Raw genomic sequence first — 22,903 nt, forward strand, 5'->3', positions numbered from 1 at the left:
GACCCCATAGACAGCAGCCCACCAGGCTCCCCCATCCCTGGGATTCTCCAGGCAAGAACACTGGAGTGGGCTGCCATTTCCTTCTCCAATGCATGAAAGTGAAAAGTGAAAGTGAAGTCGCTCAGTCGCATCCGACTCTCAGCGACCCCATGGACTGCAGCCCACGAGGCTCCTCCGTCCATGGGACTTTCCAGGCAAGAGTACTGGAGAGGGTTGCCATTTCCTTCTCCATGGTCATCCCTATTATTGATTAATATAATTTGTAGGTTGTTGGGTGTTTTTATGTATACAACCTGATGTGAATAATGCCACATTATTCTAATGTGTCATTTTCTAATTACTCCAATGTGTCATATTCTAATTCCTTTCTAATCCTTATATTCTTTGTTTCTTCTTCTTGTTTTATGGCTCTGGCCAGAATCACGAGAACAGTGGAATGGGTATGGTGAAATTACTCTTGATTTTCAAGGAAATGCTTTTAATGTTTCACCCTTATGCCATTAGGTTAGGTTTTGAGCAGATAACCTTAATCATAGTAAGAGCATTCTCTTCTATTTCTTACCTTGAATTTAGCAAGAGTTCCTTTTTTTCTTTAATTGTGAATATGTGTGGAATTTTATCAAATGTACTCTGTGCCCGTACTGAAATGTTAGTGAAGTTTTTCTCTGTTAATGTGATGAACTATGTTTAGAGTTTTGCTTCTTTTTTTTTTTTAAATAACCATTCTTGCATCTGTAGAATAACCCCTACTTGGTAAGAATGTAGTGTTTATTCTCCATACTACTGGATCTAGTATACTCTTATCATGTCTAAGATTTTTTTCCATGTAGAGAAATGAGTGATGTCATTCCATAATTTTAATTTATTATACAGTACTTGTCTGACTTTGGTGTCAAGAGTTCTCTGGCTCTTAGAGATAAGTTGAATAACATTCCCCTATTTTCCTGTTTTCTGGAACAGTTTATATAATATGAAACTGCTGTCTTTGTAGACAATAATGAAAATTCTGAAGTTTCAGGAAAAAAGTTTCAGTCCACCAATATGTACCATGAGCACTGAAGTTTTCTTATACCAGCATATTAAATATTATATTTAAAATAAGGTAGTTTTGGAGAAGGAAATGGCAACTCACTCCAGTTTTCCTGCCTGGAGAATTCCATGGACAGAGCTCTGAGCCTGGTGCACTACAATCCATGGGGTTACTAAGAGTCAGACACGACTGAGCGACTAAGCACAAGGTAGTTTTAGATAGTATAAACTGTACTAGCTCTCAAATTTACTATAACTTTATTGAAAGAGCTTTTGACTTTTGGTGTCCAAATGAGGAATGTGAAGGTAGTCCACTGGAGTGGTGAGTCTGGTACATGCAAATGATAATGCTGGTAGTTGTTTCACTTGGGTTGAACAGACCACAATAACCATCATCAGAATCTTCCCTAGTCTCAGTATATTCATATTCATGTGCTTTAACAACATCCAGACCCTATCCACATAGTTTTCTTTTTTTAATTGTCAGGCAATTTCTATTTTCTTTTTCATAGGCTTTGATCCTCTCCAAAATAAGTCTCAGTCTTTGATCTCTCATCAAGCACTGTGCCCATCTGTCCAATTTTTTGACCTTGTTTATTGTAGCCAAGTGTTGATGTCTTGTATTGGACACTGCTTAAGTTTGCAACAAGTATCTGAATTATTGCTTGTAGGCTAGAATTTTTAAGGGTGATTTAAAACAAACTTAGATCTCTTTTGTGATTCAATTTTGAAAATCATATTCCCAGAATGAAATTTTTAAAAATAATTTTATGGGAGTATAGCTGATTCAAAATGTTGTGTTAGTTTCAAATGTACAGCTAAGTGAATCAGTTATACATATACATATATCCATTCTTCTTGAGATTCCTTTCCCATATTGGTTATTACAGAATATTAAACAGTTCTCTGTGCTGCACAGTAGGTCCTTATTATCTATTTTATATATAGTGGTGTGTACACGTTAAACTCCTAATTTATCACTTCCCTCCCACATTTCCCTTTGATAACCGTAAGTTTGACTTCAAGATATCTGAGTCTATTTCTGTTTTGTAAATAACTTCATTTTTATCTTTTTTATTAGATTCCACATATAAGTGGTATCATATAATTTTCTTAGTCTGACTTCACTTAGTATGATAACCTCTAGGTTCATCCATATTTCTGCAAATGGCATTAGTTCATTCTTTTTTATGCCTGAGTAGCATTACATTGTATATATGTATGACATCTTTATCCATTCTACTGTAGATGAATATTTAGGTTGCTTTCATGTGCTGTTTATTATAAACAATGCTGAAGTGAACACTGGGGTGCATATATCTTTTCGAAAGGTTTTCTTCAGATATATGCCTAGGAGTGGAATTGCTGGATCATATGATGGTTCTATATTTAGATTTTTAAGAAACCTCCATATTGTTCTCTATAGTGGTTGTACCAATTTACATTCCCACCAGCAGTGTAGGTGGGAATGTACCTACATTTGTTCCACACTCTCTCCGGCATTTACTGTTTGTAGATTTTTGGATAATGGCTATTCTGACCTGTGTGAGGTGATAACTTCATTGTAGTTTTAATTTGAATTGTTCTAACAGTTGGGGTCGCAAAGAGTTGGACACGACTGAGCAACTGAACTGAACTGAACTGAAAAATTCGTGAGGTGGAGCATTTTCTCATGTGCTTTTGGGCCTTCTGTATATCTTCTTTGGAGAAATGTCTACTTAGATCTGCTCATTTTTTGATTGGGTTGTTTGGCTTTTTTTATGCTAAGCTACATGAGCTTTCTGTATATTCTGGTGATTAATCCCTTGCCAGTTGTTTTGTTTGCAAATATTTTCTCACATTCTGTGGGTGGTTTTTTTCACTTTGTTTATAGTTTCTTTTGCTGTACAAAAGCTTTTACATTTTAGTTAGGTCCCATTTGCTTATTTTTGCTTTTATGTTCATTAGGAGGTGGATCAAAAAAGATCTTGCTTCAGTTTATATCAGAGAGTGTTCTGCCTATATTTTCTTCTAAGAATTTTACAGTATCTGGCCTTATATTTAGGTCTTTAATCCATTTTTAGCTTATTTTTGTGTATGGTGTTAGGGAATGTTCTAATTTCTTTTCCTTTTTTTTTTTTATGTATAGCTGTCCAGGTTTTCCAGCATCACTTATTGAAGAAACTGTCTTTTCTCCACTGTGTATTACTGCCTTTGCAATAGATTAGTTGATCACAGGTGTACAGATTTACCTCTGGACTGTCTATCCTGTTCCATTGATCTATATTTCTGTTTTTGTGCCAGTATCACACTGTTTAAAAAAAAAAATGAAACCATTCCCTCTAAGATCAGGAAAAAGAGAAGGATGTCCACTCTTGCCACTTATACTCAACACAGTTTCGAAAGTCCTAGACATGGCAATCAGAGAAGAAAAAGAGATAAATGGAATCCAAATTGAAACAGAAGTAAAACTGTCATTGTTTGCAGATGATATGATACTATCCATGGAAAATGCTAAAGATGCTATCAGAAAACTACTAGAGCTCATCAACTGACTTGGTTAAGTTGCAGGATACAAAATGAATACACAGAAATCACTTGCATTTCTATACACTAACAAAAAAAGATTAGAAAGAGAAATTAAGGAAATAATCTCATTTACCATCACATCAAAAAGAACAAAATACCTAGGAATAAACCTAAGGAGGCAAAAGACCTGAACTCAGGAAACTATAAGCTGCTGATGAAAGAAATCAAAGATGATATAGACAGATGGAGAGATACACCATGTTCTTGGATTGGAAGAATCAATACTGTCAAAATGACTATATTACCCAAAGCAATCTACAGATTCAATGTAGTTCCTATTAAATTACCAATGTCATTTTTCACAGAACTAGAAATTAAAAATTTTAAATTTATATGAGAACACAAAGAATAGCCAAAGTTATCTTGAGAAACAAAAACGGTGCTGGAGGATTCAGATACCTGACTTGAGACTACACTACAAAACTGCAGAACGATATCTTTGAACAATCCTTGAATAATCCTTTCACTAACAGAACTTTTCTCCAGGCCAGATGAAACTTCTGCCTGCTTCAGTTGAATGATGCTTCAGTTTAAATTTATATAAAAGATAGATTTGCATGTCTTTCAAAGACATTTATATATTGTTTACTTCTATGGAAAAATAAAAATGAACTCAAGAACCCGACAAAATTAAAAGACACACTGCTGTTATAAATTCTCAGTAGCAAAAACAGAATTATATTTATATCAAATATGTAACTCATAGTCAATTTTCAACTGAACAAATGTTGACACTGCATGTGCTCCACTCTAACATATGACTGAAATAATCTGTTTCTCAAAAGTGTGGTAGAAAGTGCCCATAAAAGTGAAAGTGTTAGTCACTCATTCATATGTGACTCTTTGTGACCCCATGGATTGTAACCCACCAGGCTCCTCTGTCCATGGGATTCTCCAGGCAAGGAAACTGGAGTGGGTTGCCATTCCCATCTCCAGGGGATCTTCCTGACCCAGAAATCGAAGCCAGGTCTCTGCCTCAGCCACCACGTAGAGCTTGCCCATAAAACCACATAAGTTACATACATACTTTTGTGTGCTCGGTCACTTCAATCATGTCCAACTCTGCAACCCTAAGGACTATAGCCCGCCAGGCTCCTTTGTTCATGGGATTCTCCAGGCAAGAACACTGGAGTGGGTTGCCATTTCCTCCTTCAGGGGATCTTCCCCACCCAGGGATCGAACCTGGGTCTCCAGTGCCTCCTGCATTGCATTCACACATCTGGCTTCATGCAATAATTGGTGAAAACTGAGTAATCTCTCTAATCCAGTTAGGCCTGAGTTTGATATTGCACTACAGTTATAAAAGGTAACACCACCGGGGAAAGAGGGTTCACAGAATTCTATTCAACCCTATTTTTGCAACTTCTTGTAAGCTTAGTTATTGCAAAAACTAAAAAGTTAGTAAGAAAACACACAGGCTAGGTTCTTGATACTTTCATGTATTAAAAATGCTTTTTTTGGGGGGGAATGGGAGCATTAAACACAGAAAGCATGCTGCATTTACTTCTCAATCCAACTACTGCTCATATTAATTAGGAATGGAGTCTTAAAAGACGTGTCAAAGAAGCAGTTTTCACATTTCTCTTTCTCAAACTTTTCTCTTAGAAAATTTTATCTCTGTGAAAGCAAGAATCATAGGTATTAAAAAAAAAAATCCAGGGAGGTTAACCTACAGTTGTCTGTTATCCATCTTAACTCTACATTAGTATAATGTAGGTTTGACTGCAATTAAAGAGGTAGCAATGAAAGGGATGCCCACAGAATTTCATAAAGATGATAGCTTAATCCATGAATAAGAAGTAATAACTGGAGCATTATTGTAGCAAATTCTATTACAGGCTTTACACTCTCAGGTTTCTAATACTAATTTAAAATCACTTTGAGTCATCTGGTGCCAAAGTGTCAACATTCCTTCTGATCCCCAGAGTTCCGAAGATCCTGTGCCGCAAATTGAAAGCTCTCTGTCTGCTCCCAGGTGTAGAGGCATCTTTGCAGCTGACTGGAGGAAGGTTTTTTTTGTCACCTCTCCCATCTGTGCTGCACTGTCATCTCTCCTGCCATGTGGCCCTCCGCTTTCAACGGACGGCTAGGCAGCTGTTAATAACGGGAGTCTAATCCAGAAACACCATAATCAGAGACCACATTCAACAGCAGCTCAGAAAGTAGTGACTAATGTGAGGCTTTTAGTGCCTATTGAATGTCATCCTTTTCAAAGAAGAGAGTCAAAGTGACTTTTTTGAAAAAAGTCACTGTGAAATGACACAGTTCTCTATCCACTCTTCTTTCCCCTGAGATATTTTTTCCAGTTTCATTTATGTGTTTATTAAAAAAAATAATAAAGCTAGTAGATACTTCAAGTCATTGGGCTACTTTCAATTCTAAAAGTCTCTTTCTAATGTTTTGAAGTTGAAATGGCAGAAACATTTTTATATACTTGGTGATTTCTTTTTCTGCCATGGGTTTCCCTGGATGTCTCAGGCTGGTCAACCATATTTATGTGCCTGAAATCCTTGCGGCAGACACTTACCACAAGGATGGGAGAAGAAACTTAAGCACCAGCGGAATATCTGATGCTGCCAGAGGTCTCTGAGACAGAAAGAATGAGCGTGCTCTCCTGCGCCTTTGTAGGGAGGAAAAACAGTCAGAGGGAACATGAATTGGGGCAATATTCCAAGATGACAGGGCTTCTCATGTGGTTCAGTGGGTAAAGAATCCACCTGCAATGCAGGAGGTGAGGGTTAGATCCCTGGGTCAGGAAGATTTCATGAGGAGGGCATGGCAAACCCACTCCAGTATTCTTGCCTAGACAATACCTTGGACATAGGAGCTTGGTGGGCTACAGTCCAAAGGGATGCAAAGAGTTGGACACGACTGAAGTGACTTAGCATGCACGCACGCACGCACACATTCCAAGATAATCACCACCCACCGGGCCTCAAATTTTTATGTAAACAGCAGGGGCTGACTCTGTCTTAGTTTCTTCAATCTTCCACCAATCTTTTGTTGATTTTCATTTTCTTCACACATAGACCATCTCCTTAGATTCCCAGGGAGCAGGCCATTTGGTGGAAGAAAGTGGAGTACCTCTAAAGGAATTCAAATAAACTACTTTTTTAGTACTGTCATTTACTTCATTAAAACTTGGCTTTGTCTAAGTCACTATTAGGAAAAAGAATTCTAATACTTCACACATTTCCTATATTTATCCTATAAATACAGTATCTTATTTCCAATGACTCATCTTTGAGAAATAGGTGACATTTTATAGACAGATTAAACCCATGCTCACCAAAGACCAGGATCCTGATTTTAAACTCCCAGACCCCACTAGTTCCCAGCTTTCCCTGCCACCCTTGATTTGACTGGCATCATCTCTAGCCTCTTAACTTTGAGCAAAGGGACCACTAATGACCTTTGTTTCAGAATCTCTTGTTTCAGAGGCCGGTCACTGGCAGCTAATAAAATATAAGTAGAATACTGTTTGATTTTTAAGAATGACAGGCAAAAATGGACACTGATGGCTCTTAACTTTGCTGGATTTCAGTTTAAAAATGTGAAGACATGTTTCTCACCATCTGAAGATCCGCTAACAATGGGGTCTGAATCCCTCATGATTATTATTGTACTCTGATGGTTAGACGCAGAGTAGTGAGTAAGGATCTGGGCCACAGGATGGAAATAAGTGTCACCGTGTGGCCATGCCTCCCCTGGCCCCCTGCAGAAGATGCTCCATTAAGCCAGGAGCCAGCTCAGAGCTCTTTTATCCATTGCTCCAAGGGAGACACAGCTGTCCAGAGTTGACCCTCCAGATAAAACCCATCTGCCACCCCTGAGCTGACAACATGTATAACCTGGAGTAGAGAGCTCAGCGAACAAACAGGAGTTACAGATTTATAAAGACTAAAAGAGTAAAATGATTTTGCAACTATAGGAAATGATATTTTTAATGAGATAAAGTCAGAGAAGACTTACTGACCTCTTGCAGAATGTCTGAGGGACGATTTAGTAAATGGATGAGGGAAAGGACATTTAGAAAGGGGAATCCTCTCTACCTTGCTCGAGTGTGTTAGATATTCACAGGCCAAATGTCAATGATTGACCATTACTTGCTCTCTGTGTTTGGTCAGTTTGGCGAACAGATCAGTAATTGTGCAGCAAGTCAGCAATCAACAGGTGAGTCTGCATACTGTGTGCTACATAGAGAGTAAAAATCACTAAGCATGAGTATTATTTAATGTTGAATAATGCAGGTGGTACTAGTGGTAAAGAACCTGCCTGCCAATGCAGGAGAACTAAGAGACGATGGTTCAATCCCTGGGTTGGGAAGATCCCCTGGAGGAGGAAATGGCAAGCCACTCCAGTATTCTTGCCTGGAAAACCCCATGGACAGAGAAGCCTGGCAGGCTATAGTCCATGGGGGTCACAAAGAGTCGGACATGACTAAAGTGACTTAGCACAATGCAAACTGCCGATTCAACACAAATGACTCTCCTTTTTAGTGAGGGACATTAATTTCTTTTTCTGTTAAAGCTTGACATCTAATCCCAAATATAAGGCAGCGTGCGTGGCAGTTAAGAACACAGACCCTGGTCTCAGCTCTGCCCTTTATGGCTTTGTGACATTGGGTAAATTACTCCATCTTTTAAAATGAGAAAAATAATACCTACATCATATTGTTATTAAAATTAAATGAATTCATATTTGTACATTGCTTAGAATAATGGCTGGCAAACTAGCGTCAGAGCTTATTAAATCAACAAAAAAAATCTCTTCTTAAAAGTGTGTTAATATGGAGTAATTGTAGATATTATCAAGTCTGGTTGAATTGCAATAAATATAATTATTTCTATCATTAAGCTAAAGAAAAACTAAGTAAGACCCAGAAAAATAAAATATTTTGTTTAAGGATCCAATACCTGGCAAAACTGAGATACTTAAATTAATTTACATAGAACACTGCCAAGAAGGAACACACACCAGTTCTCTTGCTTCCCTAATTAAAAAAAAAAAAAGAATCATTAAAAGATACAAGAGATGGGGAAATAGGCTGAGATTCCACCATTTATGCCCTGACAATGAAGGCCAGCACCTGTCTACGTGGCTAGATCAAAGTATATGACCACAGACCCTCCCTTCTGCTGACTCACCCTGCCTCATCAACAGAAACTGGAGGTGAAACAGACACAGGAGGTCCCCACAAGGCCCACCAATTATGCAGGAGCATGACTGACATGAGAGTGATGCTAGCAGGGAGAACCACTGTTTCCTTAGTCCCGGGTAATGGTGCTCAACCCTGCTAATAACTGGATTATTTCTGTGTGCCATGTCACGTCAAAGCAATGGTAGACCAAAAGACCACCTTAGCAACAATTACATTAAATATAATTGCTCTAAGCATACCAAATAAAAGATACTGATCATTAAATTGAACAACAACATAAAAAGCCTTAGACTCAGACATATGTGGTCAAGAGACTCACTTGAAATATCCTAACACAGATAGGTTAAAACTAAAAGGATGGAAAAATGTGTACTAAGCAAACACTAACCAAAAGGAAATTGCGTTATATCTATTCATACTAGACAAAGTGGATTTGAACAAGGAAAATTACAAGAACAAAGAGGCCTCATCACATAGTGATAAGGTGAATGTACTGAGAAGACATATCATCTTTAATATGTACTCACACACAGAAAAATCAAAACCAAAAAAACATTAAAATACAACTGGAAATAAATACAATGGCAGGGAGAAAAATCCACAGTCATAGTTGGAGGCTTTCAGTTTCCTCTTTGAGCAATAGATCAAGGAGACAAAAAATCAGCACACAGAAGACCACAGAAGTATCAAACAATACCACTCCACTGAAAAACAGCTGAATACACATTCCTTTCAAGTGCACAAGGAACACTTGTCAGGACAGACCACATACTGGGTCATAAAACAACCTTAATATATTTTTTAAAAATTAAGTATTGAAATCATACAAAGTATATTCTCTGATCATAAAGGAATTAATCTAGAAATCAACAACAGAAAAATATCTGGAGAATCTCCAAATTCTTAGAAATTACATATTTCTAAATAATCCATAGGTCAAAGAGCAAGTATCAAAGGAAATTTGAAAAGACTTTAAATTGAGTGAAAATGAAAATAAAACATATCAAATTTGTGAGATAAAGCTTAAAGTAGTGCTTAGAAGAAAACATGTCATTAAATGCATGTATTGGGAAAAAAGAGGCCTCAAATGAATACTGATTCCATCTGGGGGAATTAGAAAAGAGCAGCATAAACCAAACTTATAAGAAATAAATAAAGATAAGAGCAAGGGACTCTTGAGAGTCTCATGGAGAGCAAGGAGATCAAATCAGTCTATCTTAAAGGAAATCAACCCTGAATATTCATTGGAAGGACTGACGTTGAAACTGAAGCTCCAATACTTTGGTCACCTGATGCAACGAGCTGACTCACTGGAAAAGATTGATGCTGGAAAAGATTGAGGGCAGGGAAGAAGGCAGCAACAGAGGATGAGATGGTTGGATGGCATCACTGACTCAACAGACATGAGTCTGGGCAAACTCCGGGAGATAGTAAAGGACAGGGAAGCCTGGTGTGCTGCAGTCCATGGGGTCACAAAGAGTCGGATACAACTTAGCAACTGAACAACAAAGCTAAGGGCAGAAAACCATAAAATTGAAAATAGCAAAAAGGTAAAATTGAAAATAGCAAAACAATAGTGAAATCAATAAAACCAGAAGCTGATTCTTGGAAAAGCTCACTAAAATTGCTAAACTTCTGAACAGACTGATCAAGAAAATGAGAGCAGAAACATATTATTATATCAGGAGTGAGAGAATGCTACCATTACAGACCCAACACACATTAAAATATTACAAGGGAAACTGTGAATAACTGTAACCACATACATTCAAAAACTTACACGAAATGGAACAATTCCTTGGAAGACACAAACTGCCAAAACTCACAAAGAAGAATAGATACAGTTCTATATCTGTTAAAAAAAGGTGAAGTCATAGTTAAATGGCACAAGTCAGTGTGGACTAAGCAAAATAACTAAGACCAACTTGGGGATGCAGAGCTCTTTATTTTTTCCTCTAGTGAGGAACCAACTGGTTCCCAAATCTGAGATTTTTGCTGTTAAGTTTATTTAGGGAAAGGTGCTGAGTAGTAGGCTGAGAACTACAGATTTTGAGCACATGTCTTGAAATAGGAGACTGATATGATAAATGACTCTAAAGATCTTATTCTCCTTAAGGAGATTATTTTAGCAAATGTGTTATGGAACAGACATCTACTGGGCTTTCCCTGTTAGCTCAGATGGTTAAAAAAAAAAAAATCTGTCTGCAATGCAGACTTGGGTTCGATCCCTGGGTTGGGAAGATCCTTTGGAGAAGAGCATGGCAACCCACTCCAGTATTCTCACCTGGGGAATCCCATGGACAGAGGAGCATGGTCCAGGGGGTCACAAAGAGTCGGACATGACTAAGTGACTAACACACTGAACAGACAGAATCTAGGGACAAAAATACTAGGAGAATGTCAGCAAAATGTACTGGTAAAGATTTGAGCGAGGCAGGCAGCTTTCAAAAATGAATCTAAGGGGCGCATCCCTCACGGCGGGTGTGGGGACTGAGGTGCACACCAGGATCCGAGGCCTCGTGTTGAAAGGCTTTTTTGCGGGGGCCCCGCTGCACAGATCAGTCCCTCAGTGGAGAGAAGACGGGGGTGGGGGCCGGGACAACGCCATTGCCGTCCCCGGGTGCGGGGCCCCGGAGTGACCCCGACTTCAAGAACAGGCCGCGAGAACGAAAAAAAGAAATAGAAGCCTGCCAAGGAGAGAGCTGGGCTTTCCGAGCTACCTAACCTTAAAGATGCTGAAGCTGTTCAGAAATTCTTCCTAGAAGAAACACAGCTTGGTGAAGAAGGACTAGCTCAAGGTGAATATGAGAAGAGTGTGGACCACCCGACAAATGCAACGGCTGTGCCTGGACTGCCGCAGCAGTGATGGCAAGTGCTGCGACAAACTCGTCCACCACCAGTGTTCCAGCCGATTCTCACTGAGTTCCCGACAATTAGTCCGAGAATTGTAAGCACGTAGAGCTTCACTAAAGATGATGTGGGATGAGAAACAAATGTCGATATAATGATCTCAATTAAAGCATATTTTAAAAATCTTAATCGGCTCTGGGGGAGGAAGGGCAGATAAACCTGTTACGGACTATCCTCCACACTGGTCTCCCAAAGTTAATTTTTACTTTGTGTAGATCCATTTGTCTGTTTTATTTATTTTTCCCAGTGAAAAGTGTATTTTTGCTAGAGGGATTTTCATTTTATAAATACACTCTGAATTATTGAAATATGCATTTTGTTTATTCCTCAAATGTGTAATTAGAATGTACATATAACATCCCATTCAGTTCAGTTCAATTCAGTTGCTCAGTCGTGTCTGACTCTTTGCAATCCCATGAACTGCAGCACGCCAGGCCTCCCTGTCCATCACCAACTCCCGGAGTCCACCCAAACCCACGTCCATTGAGTCAGTGATGCCATCCAACCATCTTATCCTTTATCGTCCCCTTCTCCTCCTGCCCTCAGTCTTTCCCAGCATCAGGGTCTTTTCCAGTGAGTCAGCTTTTTGCATTAGGTGGCCAAAGTATTGGAGTTTCAGCTTCAACATCAGTTCTTCCAATGAACACCCAGGACTGATCTCCTTTAGGATGGACTGGCTGGATCTCCTTGCAGTCCAAGGGACTCTCAAGAGTCTTCTCCAACACCACAGTTCAAAAGCATCAATTCTTCGGTGCTCAGCTTTCTTTATAGTCCAACTCTCACATCCATACATGACCACTGGAAAAACCATAGCCTTGACTAGACAGACCTTTGTTGACAAAGTAATGTCTCTGCTTTTTAACATGCTATCTAGGTTGGTCATAACTTTCCTTCCAAGGAGTAAGCACCTTTTAATTTCATGGCTGCAATCACCATCTGCAGTCATTTTGGAGCCCAGAAAAAAATAAAGTCTGACACTGCTTCCACTGTTTCCCCATCTATTTGCCATGAAGTGATGGGACCAGATGTCATGATATTAGTTTTCTGAATGTTGAGCTTTAAGCCAACTTTTTCACTCTCCTCTTTCACTTTCATCAAGAGGCTCTTTAGTTCTTCACTTTCTTTCATAAGGGTAGTATCATCTGCATATCTGAGGTTATTGATATTTCTCCTGGCAATCTTGATTCCAGCTTGTGCTTCTTCCAGCTCACCGTTTCTCATGATGTACTCTGCATAGAAATTAAATAAGCAGGGTGACAATATATAGCCTTGACGTACTCCTTTTCCTATTTGGAACCAGTCTGTTGGTCCATGTCCAGTTCTAACTGTTGCTTCCTGACCTGCATACAGGTTTCTCAAGAGGCAGGTCAGGTGGTCTGGTATTCCCATCTCTTTCAGAATTTTCCACAATTTATTGTGATCCACACAATCAAAGGCTTTGACATAGTCAATAAAGCAGAAATAGATGTTTTTCTGGAACTCTCTTGCTTTTTCGATGATCCAGCAGATGTTGGCAATTTGATCTCTTGTCCCTCCGCCTTTTCTAAAACCAGCTTGAACATCTGGAAGTTCACGGTTCACGTATTGCTGAAGCCTGGCTTGGAGAATTTTAAGCATCACTTTACTAGTATGTGAGATGAGTGCAATTGTGCAGTATTTTGAGCATTCTTTGGCATCACCTTTCTTTGGGATTGGAATGAAAATGGACCTTTTCTAGTTGTGTGGCCACTGCTGAGTTTTCCAAATTTGCTGGCATATTGAAATGCAGCACTTTCACAGCATCATCTTTCAGGATTTGAAATAGCTCAACTGGAGGTCTATCACCTTCACTAGCTTTGTTCATAGTGATGCTTCCTAAGGCCCACTTGACTTCACATTCTAGGATGTCTCGCTCTAGGTGAGTGATCCCACCATCATGATTATCTGGTCATGAAGATCTTTTTTGTACAGTTCTTCTGTGTATTCTTGCCACCTCTTCTTTTAAAAAAAATTTTTTATTAGCTAATTGCTTTCAATAAACATTACATTAGCATTTAAGCAGAGTGGGAGATTCCATGGTGTTTTGAGCTCTTGAGTCAGGAGAACCGAGACTTCATAGCCCAGTCCAGCAACGACCACTCATGGAAAGTCAAACACAGGCAATTTTTTATTTTTTATTTTAGAGAACAGAAGACGGCAGAGGAATAGGACGGGGAGACCACTTTCTACTCTACAAATCCATCGAAAGAACATTTGAACGCTGAGCAAACTCCACAAAACAACTTCTGATCGCTAGCAGAGGACATCAGGTGCCCAGAAAAGCAGCCCATTGTCTTCGAAAGGAGGCAGGGCAAAATATTTTTTATTTTATTTTTTTCCACTTCTTCTTAATATCTTCTGCTTCTGTTAGGTCCCTACCATTTCTGTCCTTTATTGAGCCCATAACATCCCATTACTTATATTAAAAATACCCAGTGCTCAGTTTTGAAAGCTAGGCCAAAAAAAGTGTAGAAGAAAATGGCGGAATGCACTTTTTTTTTTTTCATTTATTTTTATTAGTTGGAGGCTAATTACTTTACATCATTGCAGTGGTTTTTGTCATACATTGACATGAATTAGCCATGGATTTACATGTACTCCCCATCCCGATCCCCCCTCCCACCTCCCTCTCGACCCGATCCTTTTGGCTCTTCCCAGTGCACCAGGCCTGAGCACTTGTCACATTTTGCTGTATATCAGAAAGTTGGCTGGAAACTTGTGTTGATCAAAACCGAGCACTAAAATAGATTATTTCTTTCCATTAAATCTCTTAAATATGTACAAAGTGCTGCTATGTTATAGTAACAACTTCACCCTCACCCTTGAAATGTTTTCTTTAAATCAGTGGGTTTGATGTGTTCTGGATATTTATCTCTTTGAATTTTAGATACATGTAATTGCAGATAGCACCAGGAATTAGATCTCTGTGCATTCTTTTTTTTTTTTTTTATTGCATTCTTAACCTGGCTGAGTAAGCTTTACCAGTTTATGGCTGCCCACTTGCCTCATATATAAAGTGAGGAAATGGGTCTGCTAATTAAGCTTCTAATTCCTTTTGTTCTGTGCAGCATTTTCAAAAATCTCTTTCTGAGGATAATACCTGTTTGGGCAGCCAGCCATTGCGTTTGTTTATACTCTGAATTTTGCATGCTTGTCTGACTTAGTATTTCTGAATTGTTTTTTTAAAAGGTATAATGTGTTGATTTTCACTGAAATCAGGATTCTGTCACTACTTGTGTAAATTAACCTGAAGTGTAACCTTCACGGTAACTGGGACGATATGCTTATAGAAGTGTTCCCTTTTGCTTTCATCGCCAGTGTACTTCCTTAATCCCCTACCAACCCTTATCTTGTACGAGAATAAGGTGAAACTTTGTGGCTGAAGACTTGAATGAAGATAATGGGACCTTTTATTCTCAAAACAGGTCATTATTACCTGCAGCCACAGACTCAATATTAGACCTAAGAATAAAGATCCTAGGTATAAAAAAAAAATAAATGAATGTGAGGGATAAACCTAAGAATTGGTATAGTTTGTACAAACCCACATGTTTATTTTTCTCCAAAAAAGTTATTTTTCTACAAGAGATAATGTATGCTTTTGGGGGTAAAAGGCAGTACATAGTAAATATTTCTAAAGCATCTGGAAAAAGCTGCCTAGTTTAATACCCCACTCCCTCATCTGTTTAAGGCAGTTTAACATGGTTTAAACCAGTTGCATTTTCCACAATGTTTTTAGTTGTTTTTTATTTGACATTAAAATGACTGAATTCTCCAAGCAGAAAATGAGAACCCTGAAATAGAGGCAGAATAATAAGTGTTACTTCTGTTCCATCAAACATAGAATTTAAATACACAATTAAACTGCTCCTGTTTATGTGCTTTACCATTAAAATCTTCTTACCCTATACAAAAATCGAAATTACCTGATAGAAAATAACCAATTTGAGACTGAATGAAATGAGCCTGGTGGTCCCAGGGACAAGCACATTTAGCCAAGGAGTGTCAGTAAAATCCATTTTTATGTGTAATTTTGAAAGTAAGCCTTTAGGTCAGCACTGAGTTTGTGCTTGTGCCGAGAACTAAACAAATGTGGCCAAGAGAACAACTCTAGCATAATGCTTTCAGTGCTTCATACTTCAGCCCCATCTGTTTAAACATTTCTGCAGTGGTGCCCAGAACAGCTTGTTGGTAGCATGTGAGGCACTTTCAAGGGGCAAATTTTTCTAAGGGCCAAATCAGCTTTAAAATATTCAGAAGGAAAATGGGATGGTTTTCTAAGCTCTTGCTACTTGAAGCGTTGTTCACAGATAAGCACCGACCTATCCTGGAAGTCATTTCATCTGGAAGAGATGCAGAATCTTGGGCCCCATTCCAAACTACTGAATCAAAATGTCACTTCATTTTATCAAGACCTCCAGGTGACTGATACTGAAATCTGAGACATGGTGGTTTAAGCTCTTTGAGCAGATTTTTGGGGGGGGGGGGGGGGTTGAGGGATGAGAGGATAAGGGCTGTTTTATTAATAAGAAGTAGGTGCTGATCCTTTAGGTGGGGGGTTGGCACTGCAACTGTGCTCCCCAAAGGAAAAGACCTCACTGAGAACAATCTCTGCTGCCAGCCATGCTCAGAGGCGTCACCTCTACTGTGGCGCAGCAGAGCTCCTGGAGGCCTCTGGGATGCCTGTCCAGTTCAGAGGCAGGGGTTTCAGTATCAGGCAGGTGGTATGGATGCTTTCTTTGCATATACTGGGTTGGCCAAAAAGGTCATTTGGGTTTTTCCATAAGATCTTATGGAAAAATCTGAACGAGCTTTTTGGCCAGCACAATACACAAATCTACGTGTTTTTTGTAATTTGTTTTGAACCTGTAAACTAACGACTCTTTTCAAGGGGCCGACCCATCAACACTTTTATCAGACCAAGATAAAATGATTAGATCTGTAAACAGTCTTGACTTTACAATCACACAAAAAACCAGCTCTTTCTCATAGGAGGGACACAAGTGAAAAGGTTCACTTCCTAACCCACGATCTGGAGAGATGCCGAGCAGTGTTTTCAGGGTCCAAATTCGGTCTTTTTCCAGTCTCCAAAGTGCAGTTCTGAGCCCAAATCCCTGGACACATATAGGACTCTGCCAGTAACACCCTGTTCAGGAGCAGGGAATCCATCCCGTTTCAGTCTCTGGCAGTCAGGACCTCTCTGCTTTGTTTCAAGATGAATCTTTGTACACTTTGTTCTCGGGGATCTTTGTGGAAAGAACAGACAGATTCAGATGTTGTAGAGGAGCCTGGCCCAGCGATTCTGTGCATGACGGAGCTCTGAGCTGGGCTGGGGAGGAGCCCTCGCTTCTCGCTGGAACTTGTATCTCCTCCCTGGAGCAGCTTCTTTCATGACCTTTAAGCTGGTTCATCAAAGTGATTCCATCTAGACATGACTATACAAAGTGGCATCTAAGTGTCCAGTGATGGTGGTTTAACCATCTGCTTTTATTGACGGCTCACCCAGTCAGTCATTTCAGGGCTGCCTTATCATGCTCTGCTTGGATATTTACAATGTCCTTCACTGAATCATTCTCACAGGTTCTGAGGACTGTGCTGATGAATTACCACATGGAAACACACAGACTCCCTGGCACCCCTCCGCCCCCCATCCCCACTGGAGACAGTGAGGAGCAGAGGGAGGAGTCCGGGCTCTGAAGCAAGATGTGCTGATGTGAGCATCTGAGCTCTTGTCTCCTCGCAGTGCTGTCCTGGGTGGGTTACTGAAGCCTTACTGAGCCTCAGCTTCTCACTGTGATGGGGAAAAATGGTATTTACTGGTTTCCCCAGAAAACTGAACCTACGGCAAAACCTAAGCGCTAAAGCTTTGCTTGGACTTCCCCAGTGGCTCAGCCTTAAAGAATCTGTGTGTCAATGCAGGAGACCCAGGTTCAGTACCTGGGTCAGGAAGATCCCCTGGAGAAGGAAATGGCAACCCACTCCAGTGTTCTTGCCTGGAGAATCCCATGGACAGAGGAGCCTGGTGGGCTACAGTCCATGGGGTCTCAGAGTTGGACACAAGAGAATGCACACATGCGTGTGCACACACCCCTTTGCTGAGGACATACTCAAGGGAGGCAGACGTGAAGGGACCAAGTGAGTGAGGCAGGAGGAGAGAGGCAGCAGGTCAAAGGCGTGTGTGCCAAGCCATCCAGACTTTACCAGAGAAACATCCCAGCTGCTCAGAATACATAGGACACCCCCGGAGAGAGTGTGTGGATGCACTGGGTTCCCACGCAGTCCCTTGGGGAGGGGCAAAGGAGGAGAACCCACCTGTCTGTTCCCATCTCCTGTTGCTGACTAGCCAGTCTCCTCCTCTTCTCCACCACTGGGTGTCAGCTGCCCCACATTTCTGGGAAGTTCTGTCCCAAGAGCAGTGGCATCGAGCTCGTGAAAGGGCCTGAAGTAGCAACTTTTTACACCCGCCTCTCTGCAATCTGGAGCCTGTAAGACCCCTCCTGGAGAGCCAGTGGGGTGCAGTGGGGGGTGCCAGTAAGGCCCTGGCATCTGCAGAGCAGCAGTAACGGAAGCAGAGGGGCAGGTGGGGAGGGCCCGGTGGGGAGGTCAGAGGCTTGAAAGGAGGCCCGGTTGGTTGGTCCTGCCTCCAGCAACATGGGAGACAGGGAGAAGCCACTTGCTGCAGCAGGACCGCCTGCCGGGCAGCCAAGGGCAGTGAGGAATCAGCCTCCAACATGAGGACGGGAACAGAGCTCAGTGAGCCCCTTTGGTAAGGCTGGACATCACCCTTCTGTTCCCACAAGAATGCCACTGGTGCCAAGTGATCTTCCTCGAGGGTCACCACTAGCATCAAGCAGAAAAACAAGCCCAAACAATCTGCACACTGTACACCGGGTCTGGTATGAGAGCAGGATGTGGGCTTTCACCAGTCTACGAACATGGAAGGATGTGAAACTGGCTCACAACAGACACTGTTTGGGGGCACTAGAGGCTACGTGGTGAACTGCTCAGTGTATATGCACATGGGCTTTTAGAAAGTAGAAAAATGCTTCATTTATTAAAACTTAAAAAAAAAATCTTGTCTCATGCTTCACCTACAGAAACAAGCCAAGTGCTGCCTCCTTAACGACACCGGATAGACACAGAAGCTGCAGTGTGTGGGGTCACAGTGTACAGGCCTCAACTTGCAAGCTCGGCTACCTGTCTTTGAAGTCTAGCTGTGTCACCGAAGAGTTGTGTAACCTCAGGCAAGTTAACCCCCCGTGACTCAGTCTTCTCCTCTACGCAGTGGGAGTGGACACAACCCCCTATCTTACAGGGTTGTGGTGGGACACCACCTGTAAACTATGGTGCCTGGTACAGAAAGAGCATGGTGTGCACTGACTACTACTACTAAATGAGTGACTCAATATATAAGAGAAGTTTTAAAGTTCAAATTGTGCTACAAAGCAACAAGAAAATTCTCAAAAACAAGTCTACAAATGCCCAAACTTCAGAAATGATACAATTTGGTTCTTGTGTGAGAATGGTGTGTTACTGCTTTCTATGGGATGTTATGTTGGTCATGGGCCAGTCCTTGGTCTCATGAGGACTTTCGTTGTCATTGATCCTATCCATCTTTCCCTCTGGCATTTGATATATCTTTGCCAAATCCTTGAAACGGCTGATGCAGTCATTTCCTTCCTTAAAGGCCACGGCATGGGGTGATGACCACTAAGATCAGTCAATAAGATAATCTGACTGGTGCACCCACAGCCACCTCCTTAGCCTCAAATTGGAGACTGCATCTATGCATTTTGTCCATGGTGAGTTAAAAATGAATGTATCTTTCTCTTACACTGCTATGTGACATTTCAGAATTCAACAGTACATAATTATAGAAAAGTGTTCCAAACTACCAGTTTCTTTGAATACCACACTTCACAATAATTCAGAGCCCTAAGGATCTTTATCAGTTATTTTCAAATGATTTCTTGAAGGAAGGCTGGCATCTCAACAATGCATGACTTTTCTCAACTGCTCCGAAAACTGCATTCAGATTCACTCCAAGGCTACTAAGCTTGCATCAAAGAATTCAGCCTTACAGCAAAAAAAAACAGCCTTTTCAATAAAAGTGATAAAAATAACTTAAATTTCCAGGGTGCCCTTTTCTGAAAAACTCATAAAGCCTTTACATGATTTGGTGAAAGGATGTTCATCCAGAAGAGATGGCATGTGATTGATAAAGTTTCTCAAAGTTTAAATATATTTCTGAATATCTTTCTCATCTGCTGCAGCTGTATTTTCAGAGGCAACTCATTTCAATTTAACTTATTATGACACACGTTTGTTTTGTTTTGCTTTTTTAAAAAAACACAAACAGTAAGAGTTGAGTTCCTTTTCTTAGTTCTCTATGGTTCAATCTCTCTGGATAACAGTTTGTTCCCAAGTCCTTTCATCTTGTTCAGCCACCCTCTGCTTCATCCTTCTCCTTCACTGTGGGGGTGTCCCCAGTGGGCACTGGTGAACGGACACAGTGTTGATCCACCAAGACTCTGGGCCCCCATTAACAGCCTTACTTTTTAATAGAGTGTCATATTCCACTACCCAGCGTTCAGATCTCTGAGCTTGGCTTTTCCAGGAAGCTAAATCTCTAACTTCCTCCCATTGTGTGATGGTTAAGACTCTTATCTGTATTTTTGGTCCATCTCAGTGCCTCACACATAGATTTGTGATGCTACCAAATCAACTGAGATCCCTATACCCCGGAGTTTTCAACTTCTCAATGTTTTTCAACATTTCTTTAATTTCATCTGCATTATTCAAAATTGCCAATTCTTCTTTAAATGTGTAATATGAAAATGTTTTTCAGAATCTTTATTTTTTCTAATAATATATGTAACATATGTTCACTGTAAATAAAATTTAAATATCTATATGTAATTCCATCTCAAGGAAATGAACGATGTGCATACATTTTTTCAGTTTTGCTTTTGATTTTTTAAAAAAGATCAAAATTGGGATCATACTTGACTCGAATGAAGTTTAAGAAAAATCAGAACTTTTTCTTAAAGTGCACTGGATGTTGCCCAAGTATTTACAGATTTTCTATTGATTTAAGAAATTTCATATAATTTTGTGAATATTTCCCAAAGTGTTATTACTTTAAAAAAATACTTTTGAAAAACTGCATGAGTTTGCTGTTTGAAGTATCTGAGAGTTTAGGTTCTCCTAAGTGCTCATGAAACTTTAGTTCAGTGATGGCTTGTGTTGCCTGTGATGTCACAGGAAGGAAAGTACAGCGGATCATGGCCCCTGGAAAGTGAAGGGACAGTTACAAATGTAGCTGACTTTGGTTTATGAGTATCAGTCAGGTCTCTACACAACAAAACCAATACAATACACATACACACACACACACACACACATGCACACACATATACGCGCACACACACTTTTCTTTTTTTGGTAATAAATTGGCTCACATAATGGTGAGGCCTGGCAAACCTGCAGACCAGAAACTCGGGCAGGGTTTGTATGTCTCAGTCTTGAGGTGAAGGGAAGTGGAATACTGTGCCCAAATTCATCACTCAGTGATCCCTTAACTAGCTGTTCTTTCGTATAGTCTGCAACCAGGCACTTTAAGACCAAAAGCCCAGAAGATGCTGTCTTGACCAAAAGTAAACTGATCAAAAGCTGTCTTGAAGAACAATCCAGAACTCAGAGACATGCTTAAAGTCAAATATTCCTTCCTGATTTTATTACTGAATCTATGTCAATTTAAGTAATTTCCATTTCTAAATGATTCTTATTTTAAAGGCCAAATCTCCACATTAAAATCGATCAACACTACTTATTACGAAACATTTAAGGAAGAGGTTAATTCTGCCCTGTTATACTATCCAACAGCATAAAGAAATGAAAATCATCCCCATTTATTTTACAGACCTGAAGCCACAGCTTTAGGTTTCAAGAAGTCATGGCTCTGTCATGTCTTCACTGCTATTATTAGTGTGTGCATGCTCCATTGTGTCCGACTCTTTGCAACCCCATGGACTGTAGACCTACAGGCTCCTCTGTCCATGGGATTCTCCAGGCAAGAGTATTGGAGTGGGTTGCCATTTCCATTCATTTGGGAGCAAATCAGGTCTTTCACAAATACTCAGGGCTCTGCACAATGTATGACAGAAAGAAAATTTCAGAATAATCTGTATTATGAAGTACATTAAAAAGTTCCTGTAAACATCAGCCAGATGAGTTCAGAGCTTACCAGCCCGGGCACTGGCACAGAGAAAGCAGAACTGATGCCATGCAGGGATGAGATGTGTCTGGAGAAGTCAGAAGATGGACAAGGGAGTTTAGGGTTTGGGCAAGAGTGGGATGGAGATGGTTTGCAGTGAAATCTAAACCCCAGAGCAAGACACAGGACTAGTTGATGAAGAGAAGACAAAGTACCTGTGAGCCAGTGGCTCTGCTCACAGCGCCAAGGAGGAGCCGAGGGTGATGTTCCCCGAGTAGCGGGTACTCCGCAGGGCAGGGGTCTTCACCAGGAGGTGGAAGAGAATGATCCAGAAATGCTTTGGGAGAATGAGAAGAACAGTGACCTCACTGCCTGACCCCAGGAACAGCTACAATGATAATCATGAAGATGGACTATTAACAGTTATTTTTTCTCAAGGGCTTATTAGGTTGCAAATGTTGCATATGTATTTTTTTTAAATTAGAAATCTAGCAGTCTATTCACACTAAGTCAAACCAGTGGAATCAAAAATATCATACATTTTTTACTGAGGCAAAAATTCCTAAGTTTTCTAAAATATATATATATTATACACATTATTTAGATAAATATATATGAAACAGAGCATCACAAGGATGCTGACACTGGAGAGGATAAATAACCAGAAGGATGACTCACACCTCCACACACTGAGGGAGGGAGCACAGACTTGTGTGGGTGTGGGGAAATTCGGTCCTGATCACTGTCAGAGCCTGTGGATTCTAACGTGAATCAAGACACAGTGGAAGAGCAAGTGTTAGGTTCTTGACCCAGATGAGGAGCCTAGGAGCAGAAAAGGGAAAGAGGGCAGAAGGCAGAGTAGTAGCGCTTAGAGAATCTGTCCACCAGGGCCTCTTTCGAGTGTGACAGAGCAGAGCAGAGGCAGAGCAGAGAGCAGAGATGGAGTCCATGAAAGACACCAGGCCAGGAGGACAGCGGGCTGGCTTCATTTATCTCTCGAG

At 40.5% G+C, this 22,903-nt stretch overlaps 2 long non-coding RNA genes across 2 annotated transcripts in view; one reads left to right on the forward strand and one right to left on the reverse strand.

Annotated features, from left to right (window-relative positions):
* The window catches only part of LOC110121925 (uncharacterized), a 184,597-nt gene that overhangs the window by 87,560 nt on the left and 74,134 nt on the right, over nt 1–22,903 (reverse strand). The gene's annotated exons all lie outside the window — the stretch shown is intronic.
* LOC110121924 (uncharacterized) lies at nt 1,715–20,863 on the forward strand. Its single transcript, XR_011489117.1, has 3 exons — nt 1,715–13,956; nt 17,267–17,399; nt 18,784–20,863. It is a non-coding gene; the product is annotated as an uncharacterized lncRNA (long non-coding RNA).

Source organism: Odocoileus virginianus, chromosome 8, assembly GCF_023699985.2.
Source record: "Odocoileus virginianus isolate 20LAN1187 ecotype Illinois chromosome 8, Ovbor_1.2, whole genome shotgun sequence".
NCBI classification, from domain to species: Eukaryota; Metazoa; Chordata; class Mammalia; order Artiodactyla; family Cervidae; genus Odocoileus; species Odocoileus virginianus.